The sequence below is a fragment of the Trichechus manatus genome, unplaced genomic scaffold (assembly GCF_000243295.1).
Source record: "Trichechus manatus latirostris isolate Lorelei unplaced genomic scaffold, TriManLat1.0 scaffold00037, whole genome shotgun sequence".
Classification (NCBI taxonomy): domain Eukaryota; kingdom Metazoa; phylum Chordata; class Mammalia; order Sirenia; family Trichechidae; genus Trichechus; species Trichechus manatus.
In genome coordinates, this window is record NW_004443973.1 from 8,136,202 (window position 1) to 8,146,723 (window position 10,522).

Below are 10,522 nucleotides of genomic sequence, written 5' to 3' on the forward strand. Positions count from 1 at the left end.
CTGGTTTCCTTTATTGGGAAATAACATTTAGATACCAAGATCTGGGTCCTAGGTGTGCCCACAGATACTGGGTTCTCATTGCTTGTAGGCCCTTTCAGTGGACAAATATAGTGAAACATGTGAGAGCCGGAACTCAATGGAACTGCGTTGTTTTTCCGGGTCTCGAAAGTTTTCCACCTTTGACTGGGTGCAGTCTTACTACTTATCTATTGCTCCTTTTAGTGGAAAATATTTTTGTTTTCCTTCTCTGACAGGCTTTCACCTTACACAGTTTCCAGTTTCCACAGGTTTTGCTGTATAGGAAATAAATGTGTGTATATTATATGTTAACATATACATGTGTGCACATACATACATCTATACTTATTTCTATACCTATCCATCATATATATATTTAAAACCATGAGTTCATACTGATAACTTCAATTTCAATCCAATGACACGAAGCTCTATCTAGCCCTCCTCTTTCCTGATTTGTAACGTCTTTCTCTGACAGTTCAAATACATCAGCTGTTCCTTGGAAACCCTACCGAGCAGTTCTACTCTGTCCTATAGGGTCACTATTCCAAGTCGGAATCAACTCGACGGCAACGGGTTTGGTTTTCTGTGATAGTGAGAAATCTGGCTCTCACTATTCACAATATATTTCTTATTTGTTCAGTAGTAGTATACACATAAAGTAGTTTCAGTATTGCAAATCCGTATCTCCAGGAGACACAAATTTACTAACCAGAGTAGAACATTTCTGACCAGGGGTTTTTTTGTCTTAGGCCTTACAGTTTATAGTCAAAATACTGTTTCCAAATGTTGTTTAGGTTAGTTCTCTTCCCGAGCCACTTCAGTGTGATTATGTTATTCATCTCATACAGACGGGTTCATTTCTTACTCTTCATATTACATTTTGAGTTCTCCCCACATCCTGGTTGATTTTAATTATTTACTTATTTGAGGGGTCTGCGAAACATCACTATGGTTCTAAGAGTCAAAGCCAGGCAAAAAGATATACTCAAAGTGTCCCTACACCTTCCTGCCTACTACCACATTCTTTCCACCCCATTCCCACCCACCTCTCTAGGTAAGCAATCTCATTATTTTTGGTTTATCCTTCCGCATTTCTTTTGCACAAATGAGCAGATAAATGTACATTTTCTTATAGCCTCTTGCTTTTTACATGAGGTAGTTTCTTTCTTTCCATGTTTTTTTCTCATAGTTTTTGTTTTTCAGGGTTATCCTGACCATCCTTGCATGTTTGCTTTGCCACATGAACTTTAATATCAATTTATTTAGCTCCATAAAAGACCTTGTTGCTTTTTTTTATTGGAATTGTTTTAAATCTGTAGATTAATTTAGGGAGAATTGACATCTTTATAATGTTGACTCATCCTTTCCAAGAGTAGAGGATGCCTTTCAATTTGTTCAAGTCTTCTTTTTTTCCTTCAAAGTATTTTAAATTTTCCACATATACGTTTTGCACATTTCTTATTAAGTTTATTACTGAGTATTTAATCTTTTTATTGCTATTAAAACAAGATTTTCTCTCCCTTTATGGACTGTAACTGGTTATTGCTTGTGTATATAAAGCTTTCAATTTTTGGCATTTTACCCCATATTTTAATTGTCAAATAATAATATTGGTAGTTAACCTTCGTGCTAAAAGAGAGCACCAACAGTGCTGTCATTTCTCACCACCATAACAACAACACGTTACCCTCAAGTCAATTTCAACTCATAGTGACCCTATAGGACAGAATGTAACTGCCCCACAGGGTTTCCAAGGAGCAGCTGATAGATTTGAACTGCTGGACTTTTGGTCTAAGCTCTTAACCACTGTGTCACCAGGGCTCCTACAGCACCCAGTATTCCCAGGCGGTCTCCCATCCAAGTACTAACCAGGCCCTTTCCTGCTTAGCTTCCAAGATCAGATGAGATCGGGCGCATTCAGGGTGGGATGGCCCCCTAATTTAGTATGTATAATACACTATGCAGGCTTGACAGTACTAGGTTAGCTATGGGTGGTTCCTTCCCCCAATGTCTATGTCAGTGAAAAAAATGAAAAAGGATTGAGTTCTATTTGAGTAAAACTCTTACTTAATATTTCTAAAAATACATTTCCCACCAAAAAACAACATCATAGCCAAAGTGACCAGTCCTTGGGGAAGTCAGAAAAGGATGCGTTTTGTGGGAAAGAGAAATGTAGACAGGTTGAATTTGAGGTGGCAGCAGAATATATAAATAAATTGTTCTGGAGGTGTTTTGGGATACAAAACCAGGGCTAGGAGAGACAACAGGGATTGATTTTTTTTTTTTTAATCTGCATATGGGTGATAATTGAAAGCAGGAGGTGGACTGTGACCCCTAAGGAAGAGAGAATAAAAAGAAGCCCAAGCTGAGGCCTGGACCTTGGAGAACTTTGAAATTTAGGACAAGGGGCAGATTATCCAATAGGCCAGGTAAGCATGGTCCTTACCTTGCTTACCAGCTCATCTGTAGTGAATAATTTCACTTTTTTTCACCACATCAAAGATTCTGCTTCTAGCTGTGACTGGCATCTCTCTCCTAACCCCACAGCACCTTCCTACAGAATCAAAGCCTCTTTTCAAATTTACAGTCCTTGACAGAGATGGATTACCTAGTAAGCAAGGTAAGCACAAGCTTATTTGTGCTTACTTACTAATGTGTAGTGGACAATTTCACATGTTCACTACAGATTAGTAAGTGAGCACAAGGAAGCCCAGATGTGGTGAAACCCATGTGAAGTTGTACACTACAAATTAGTAAGTAAGTCCATGCTTACCTTGCTTACTGGGTAATCCACCCCTATTTAGGACACAGAGAAGAGGTACAAGGAACATCAGAATAAGGAAAGTTCACAGAGGCCAAGAAAGAAGAAAGGTCCAGAGAGTAAAACTGGGACTCTCTGGCAAAGGCTTCAGAGGCTACAAAGAAAATGAGTCCTGAGAAAATGCCATTAGATGCAGGTGATTCCAATGTTTCCCAAAGTGTGGTCTCCAGCATTCTAGTTCCTTCAGGATGATAATATGTTTTATTTTAAAAATGGTACAAAGGTTAAAAAAAAAAAAAGTTTGGAATACACCGGCTTAATCAAAGTTAAACAGGTCCCTTTACTACAGGACTTCTCAGCAGTATTAACATGGCCATATAAACTATGAATTCCCATGACAGAGAATAGTATGCAGATTCCTACAATTCTTTAACCAACTAAACTGTTTTTCCAAAAGAATTTCTCAGGACCTATGTATTTTGAGGAACCCTGGTGGCACAGTGGTTAAGCATTGAGCTGCTAACCAAAAAGTCAGCAGTTTGAATCTTCCAGCTGCTCATTGGAAACCCTACAGGGCAGTTCTACTCTGTCCTGTAGTGTCACTATGAGTCAGAATCAACTTGTCAGCAATGTGTTTGGTTTTGATTTGGTTTGTATGTATCTTGGAACACACTTTGGAAATTTTAGAACATCCTGTAAAACAATTTTCCTTAGCCTCCTCTCTGCCCGCAAAGTCAAACACAGAGTCTAGGAATTTTATTTTTATTCTATAGGAAACAGCATTTTCTAACTCTAGAAGATTGCCAAAAGCACTTCTACCATATTCACACCACAGCCCCAGCTGAACAGCAGGCTGAAAACTCTGAAGTAGGAAAACTGAGCTGAAGAGTGAGATGGAGACAGCAAGAAGGAAAGCTGAGGAAAACAGAGGGCTCTGTTGTGGGCAGAGGAGAATAAGGGAGCCATCTGAGTCAAAAGATCTAGGAATATTTGGAAACTCAGATGCAGTCTGGCAGCATTAGTTCCCAGGATGTCTGAACGAGGAGGGTCAGAAAGACTCTATGGTTCTCGGAAGCAGACCATCAATCCTGGGAGTCAGGCTGCTACTGGGTGTTTCCAGAGGGGGACAGCTCTTGCCAGAACCTGTCCAGACGGAGCCTGAGATGGGCACATGGCAGGCAATTAGGGTGGGTACAGGGCTTGCTGGGATTCCATCTCTCAAACAGAAAACATTCCAAACTCAAAAGTAATTGCAAGAAAGTTCAAAATGAAATTTGCTAAAATGAAAAATCACTCCTCAAAAAGTACTTTCTTTATTAGCAAAGAAAAAGTGCTTTTCTTAATAAACATCTTATAGGAAACTATAGTGACAGTGGAAGCCAGATAACAAAAGAGTTGGGTGGATTTATCATAAATCTCTTCACTGAGATGTAGCATTCATTTAAATAGAAGTCATATTGTATGCAAAAAGAAATATTTTGCATGATATTTTGTAATAAATTAAGGAGGGTAACAATCACTTTGTTACCCGATACTAATGTAAGATTCTTCACCTAAAGGCACTGCACAGTCTAGAGATAAGTGGATATATAATATAGTCGACTGTACCAGGGCTTGCCTTACGGAACTCCACCTAGCTTTACTTCCTAAATTTTCTCAAGTTCTGAGCCAGTCCTAGCAGTAGGACTAGCAGTACGTGTATATATATATATAGCGAGAGAGAGGGAGAGATTTATATCAAGGAAATGGCTCACCTGGTGGTAGAGGCTGGAAAGTCCTAAGTCTGTGGATCAGGCTGAAGGCTGAAGGCTTCTCCTGACTCAAGTGGCAGCATGGGCTGATTAACCCAAGATCAGCAGGTCAGACAGCAGTCTGCTGGCTCATGGGCTGCAGAAGCTGACGAATCCAAGATCGGTAGGTCAGACAGCAGGCTGCTGGTCCAAATACCAAGAACTGGGGGTCAGATGATGACGAGCTGAATGCAGGATCCAAAGAAGAGCAAAAGCCAACGAGCTTTGCCAGAAAGTCCATATTTATTGGATGCAGGCCACAGCCCCAAGGAAACTACCTTTCAGCTGATTGACTGCTCATAGCAGATCTCATCATGGAGGTGATGACATTGTATAAGATCCCATCATGGAGGTGATTACATTATTACATAACTGCCAAACTACATCATAACTGCCAAACCACTGAGAATCATGGCTCAGCCAAGTTGACACACAACCTTAACCATCACGGGGGGGATATACCCTTAACCCAAGTTACACATAATTTCCCAGAACAAGTTGTACATATTAAAATTACAAATACACAAAGAAATAATTGACTATGAGAGTCAGCAGGTACAACAGATAGCATGATGAAACCGTCAAGCACACAATTAAAGGAAGCATTGTTCAGATATTACAAAACATCTGATTTACATAATCATAGACTTCAAAGAAGAAGTAAACATAAGAAAATAACAAGTCATAAACATTTATAAAAGGTATTTTGGGACCTCATTCTGGGCAGGTTGTTTGGGAAAGGAGAGTGAGCTGGTCATAAGCAGTGCTAAGACTAATGGCTGGGAGTTGCCAGAACTCCAAATCATAATGTCCAAGGAGCTGTTTGTGAACTTCCATGTTATTCAATTAGTTAGAGTTTAGATATTAAAAAAAGTTAGATTTTCTGGGTGAGGCATAGTGGCAGAGACTGCCATGAATTGGTGATAATTTAAGTCAAATGGTGGAAGAACAGTGGTTGTGAGATTACTGTTCAGTTGAAAGCAAGGTAGAGTGTACAGGTGGTGATGGGAGGTGAAAGACAGCAGCTAACAAGGACTAGACAGATTGTCAAGACCCTAATCAAGAGGGCTTGATTTTAGGGAAGATGTCTAGCCTAGGAGAGAAATGGATTGCAAAAAAATTGGGAAAGAATTCCTGTGATGCAGATTAGGCATATACGAAGGAGACCAACAGTGGGAAAGACATAGTTCAGGGTCTTATATGTCTTATATGACATATATATGTTGTTGTTAGGTGCTGTCGAGTCGGTTCTGACTCATAGTGACCCTACCTACAACAAAACGAAACACTGCCTGATCCTGTGCCATACTCACAAACATTGCTATGCTTGATCCCGTTATTGTAGCCACTGTGTCAATCCATCTTGTTGAGGGTCTTCCTCTTTTTCGCTAAGCCTCCACTTTACCAAGCATAATGTCCTTCTCCAGGGACTAGTCCCTTCTGATGATACTTCCAAAGTACGTGAGATAAAGTCTCGTCATCCTTGCTTCTAAGGAGCACCCTGGTGGCACAGTGATTAAGAACTCAGCTGCTAACCAAAAGGTCGGCAGTTTGAATCCACCAGCCACTCCTTGGAAATCCTATGGGGCAGTTCTACTCTGTCCTATAGGGTCACCATGAGTCAGAATTGACTGGACGGCAATGGGTTTTTACATATATACACTTCACTGGTTTTGCTTCTCTAGAGAACCCAGCCTAAGACACCCCCAGAAAGGTTTTGCATTTGCTACCACCAAGCACTCCAGAGGTATTACTAGTCTAGTCTAGACCACTGTTTTTAGGTTTATTTCTCAGCTTGATGGTGAAGGGTTCCTGGACTTCTACAGGTAGCATAAATTCAAAACATAAATTCACTTGAGGGTGGGCATGTGGTCATGAACTTTAAAAGGATACTCTTTTTGCTCCACCCACAGAACAAGTGAAAACCATCAAGCTTCCTTGTTGCCTCCTTGTATTGGTAGGAAGATTTTTATTAATCTGACCTTTCTTGAAGGACACAACCTTTTGAAGGTCACAGCATTATGTGAGGGTTTAAGCTGACACAGGCCCAAGGCCTCTCATGTTCTTGCATAAGATGATAAAACCCAAGCCTCTATGTTAACAAAACCAACATACTCTCCAGGGCAGTAATCGCATCAGCTTCCACCATACCATTTTGTTTTTCAATTCTCTCTTTATTTTTGGTGCATGGGGATGTTATATTTTACCCTGGATTTCTGTGTTTTGTAGTGGGAGAGTTTTTCAGATTATCTAATCCACAATTTTGCTGGAAATGGAAGTGTCAGTATGCCTTTTTCATAAGAAAAAATTTGATAATTCTATCAGTATAATTATATATCATTTAATATATTTTTAAGTACACAAAAATGTATGTTCAAGAATAATAACAGATCTTACTAATGAATGCATTTCAGAGAACATTTCACTGTAGTTTATATATTTCTTATATATCAGAAGACCTAAAATGTAATTTCTGCTCTGTGAAATAACAAAATATCATTCATTTCCTATTATCTTTTTCCATTTCTTAATATACCCACTGCCATTCTGGTTTAAGCCATTATCTCGTGTCAAAACTTCTGAAACAGACTCTTAATTGATTTTCCTGTATCTAGTCTCTCCTGACTCCAAATCATTCCACAGATAACCACATTAGTCTTCCTAAAAGGTTGCTTCCATGGTAGCATGCTTTCCACATATCTCCTGATACTTCTCTATACAAATTGAAATATCTACTCACTATCCTCCCATAACAAAAACAAAAACAAAAACAAACCCATTGCCTTCAAGTTGATTCCAACTCATAGTGACCATATATGAGTATTCCCCCATACTTCTTGTTAATTCTTTTATTTGCTCATAACTTTCCTCTCATCTGGAATGCCTTCTTCCCTCTCACTGCCTTTCCAGTTCCCACGCATCCTTAAAGGCTCTGCATAAATCTTCCATCTGGAAGTATTTCCTCACCTCCCCTGCTGGAAGCAATTTTGCACTCTTTAGTATCTAGTATGTGAAATAGAATACATATAATCTCCAATTTACAAACAGGTTGTATTATAAAGGCGTGTTTGTAAACTGGCTGCTTGAAACACTGAATGACATTTCTCTTAGAAGTCAGATTATAAATGCTGGTTATATTCTGAAGCTAGCTCACAAAATCTATTCAGTCCTTGAAGAAACTGAATCGAAGTACTAATAGTACCTATTAAGAATTTGGGGTCAAACTTTATGCTATCCAGAAAAGAGCAAACAGATGAATACTGATTTATTTTCGCCTTTTGACAAAGCAATAATTTCTACACTTGGGCAAATTTCTATTCAATTTAATAAATATTTATTGGACAATTACTAAATTTGAGGTACTGTGCTAGATCCTGGAGAAATGCAGTAAGCAGGACAGGTACATCCTTGGCCTCATGGCAGTCCTTTCATCCCTGTTGTGTTGTTGTATGCCATCGAGTTGATTCCGACTCCTAACAACCTTATAGGATGGAGTAGAACTGTCCCATAGGGTTTCTTAGGCTGTAATCTTTATGGGAGCAGTTTGCCAGGTCTTTCTCCTGCACAGTCGCTGGTAGGTTTGAACTGCGAACCTTTTAGGTAGCAGCCAAGTGCTTAACCATTGCACTACCAGGGCTCCCTACCCCTTTCTTTTATGCAGTCCTCCCACCTCATCATGTCCTTCTCTCAGGACCCAAAGTTTCTGACCTGGTGACCGGGTTGTTGAAAGTAGTGTCATTCAACAAGGTAAGAATTGCCAGAGGAACAATGAGTTTTGTTTGGGGTTATTTGGTGACTTTTTTTGTAATGGTGGTAGCAATGGAACTGGTTTCTGCTTTTGTTATATTTTCTCCAGAGGAAAGATGTCAGGTAGAGAAGATTATAAATTGAATTGTAACTTAAAAGTTGGGCATGCTTGTGGGACACCAGATAGAGATCTGCAAAGGAAAAAGAAGGAAATATTTTTGGGAAAGAAAGTGATCTGGACCATATCTAAAGATCTGGGGGTCATTCTCACTCATGGGTGTGGATGAGATCATTTCTTTAAGCATGGGTTGCTTGAAAGTTTATTTTTTAAAGTGCTAAATTGGCTGTATAGCCTTGTTTTTTTGTTTCCCCCCTCCCCCCCCTTCAGGGCATTTTATCACAGTAAGTAATCTGCTCCCTAAGAGCAGAAAATTTTGCAATCCAACTTTATGCCCCCATAAAGACTTGAATGCTATATGGATTCAATAAGTATTTGTTGATTGTTCTACTGTGTCAGTGTTAGGTTCTGAGACATATCAATAATTTCCCTAGGGTTAATAAAGTAATTGTAAACAGTTGGATAGTCTGATGTACCACAGTCTGACTAAATATAGCAATAATAGCTACCACATTTTCTAAAATAACAGTTCAGCTGCTATACACGATTTGAGATTAAAGACTAATTAAATAATAACACAATTATTTCCAGGCAAACTGGCCTACTCATTATTCCAGAACAGGCCTTGAATATTCCTGCTCCCATGCTTCTGGTGACTCCATTTATTCCACCTGGAAACACCTTATCGCCCCCTTCCAAGAGTCTGCCCTTCTCTACCTCGTTAAACTCTTCCAAGTTCATTTCTCCCAAGTTCAATCTCTCCCAAGTCCCATCTGTGAAGGCCTTCCCAAACACTCATTTCCATCTCTGAATTTCTCTAGCTCTGTACATATTGCCCTGTTTCCTTATTTTTATCTATGTAACCTATCTCCCTAGCCAGACTGAAAAGGAATTTTTTAAACTTTTTAATATCCCCTTTGCCTGGCACAATATGGTGGGCATAATAGGCATTCCATAACTCCATGATGATGATGATGATTGAAGGAGTTGTTGTTGTTGTTAGCTGTCATTGAGTGGGTCCCTGAGTCATGGCGACCGCATGCACAATGGCGCAAAACACTGTCCAGTCCTGCACCATCCCTATGATCAGTTATGGATCATACCATTATAATCCATAGGGTTTTCATTGGCTGAGTTTTGGAAGAAGATCGCAAGTCTGTCTCAGTCTGGAAGCCCTGCTGACACCATAAATACCAAATAAGTCATAAGGTTATAGACTGTTAGAGTTGGAAGAAAACTTTGGGAATTCAACCTAATACCTAACAGATAATGCCCATTTGTCCTCAAATTGACTATATAAGCTAGTCGGAGTTTCCCAGTTAGAAGTCCCCAGAAAACTGCTGAATGAGGTGTTCTGATGGTGAGACCAAACCAAACCCATTGCCATCAAGTCTGATGGTGAAGGAGGTCAGAAAAACTGGCCTAATCCAACCTTCTTATTTTGAAAATTAAGAAACATAATCCCAGATCCAAGATCATACAACTGGTTAATGATGGAATTTAGAACCCTAGTTTACTGACTCCTCCCTTTTGCACAAGGGTCCTTGGGTGGTGCAGTTAAGCACTCTATTACTAGCTGAAAATGTGGCAGCTCAAACCCATCCAGAGGCGCCTTAGAAGACAAGCCTGACAATCTGCTTCTGAAAGGTTACAGCCTTAAAAACCCTGTGGAACAGTTCTACTCTGCACACATGGGGTCGCCATGAGTTGAAATCAATTCTACGGCACTAACAACAAAAACCTTTTGCACGATGCCAAAATATTTGAAGACTGATACCTTGGCTACATTACCTGCATAAAGGACACACATACTTGACAATTTTCCCTCCCTGTTTTCAATTATAATATTTTTAATTCAAAATCTATTGAATAATTGAACTGGGCAGAGACTGTATAAAAATTATTCTTTGGGTTAACCAAAATAACTGTACTTTAAAAGGCTCTTTACAGCTATCACCATTGAGACTGAACTCCAAAATGGACAGAAGTAGGAGAAAGCTTTCAGAATGAAACTGGCTTCCATGATTCTGTCCTTGCTACAAACTCCCACAAAGGCAAAGATGCTGTAAATTACTAAATCCTCCA

General features: G+C 39.5%; 1 pseudogene; it reads right to left on the bottom strand.

Annotated features, from left to right (window-relative positions):
• Positions 1-1,841: 1,841 nt before the first annotated feature.
• On the bottom strand, positions 1,842-1,960 carry LOC111820432 (uncharacterized; annotated as a pseudogene).
• Positions 1,961-10,522: the final 8,562 nt, after the last annotated feature.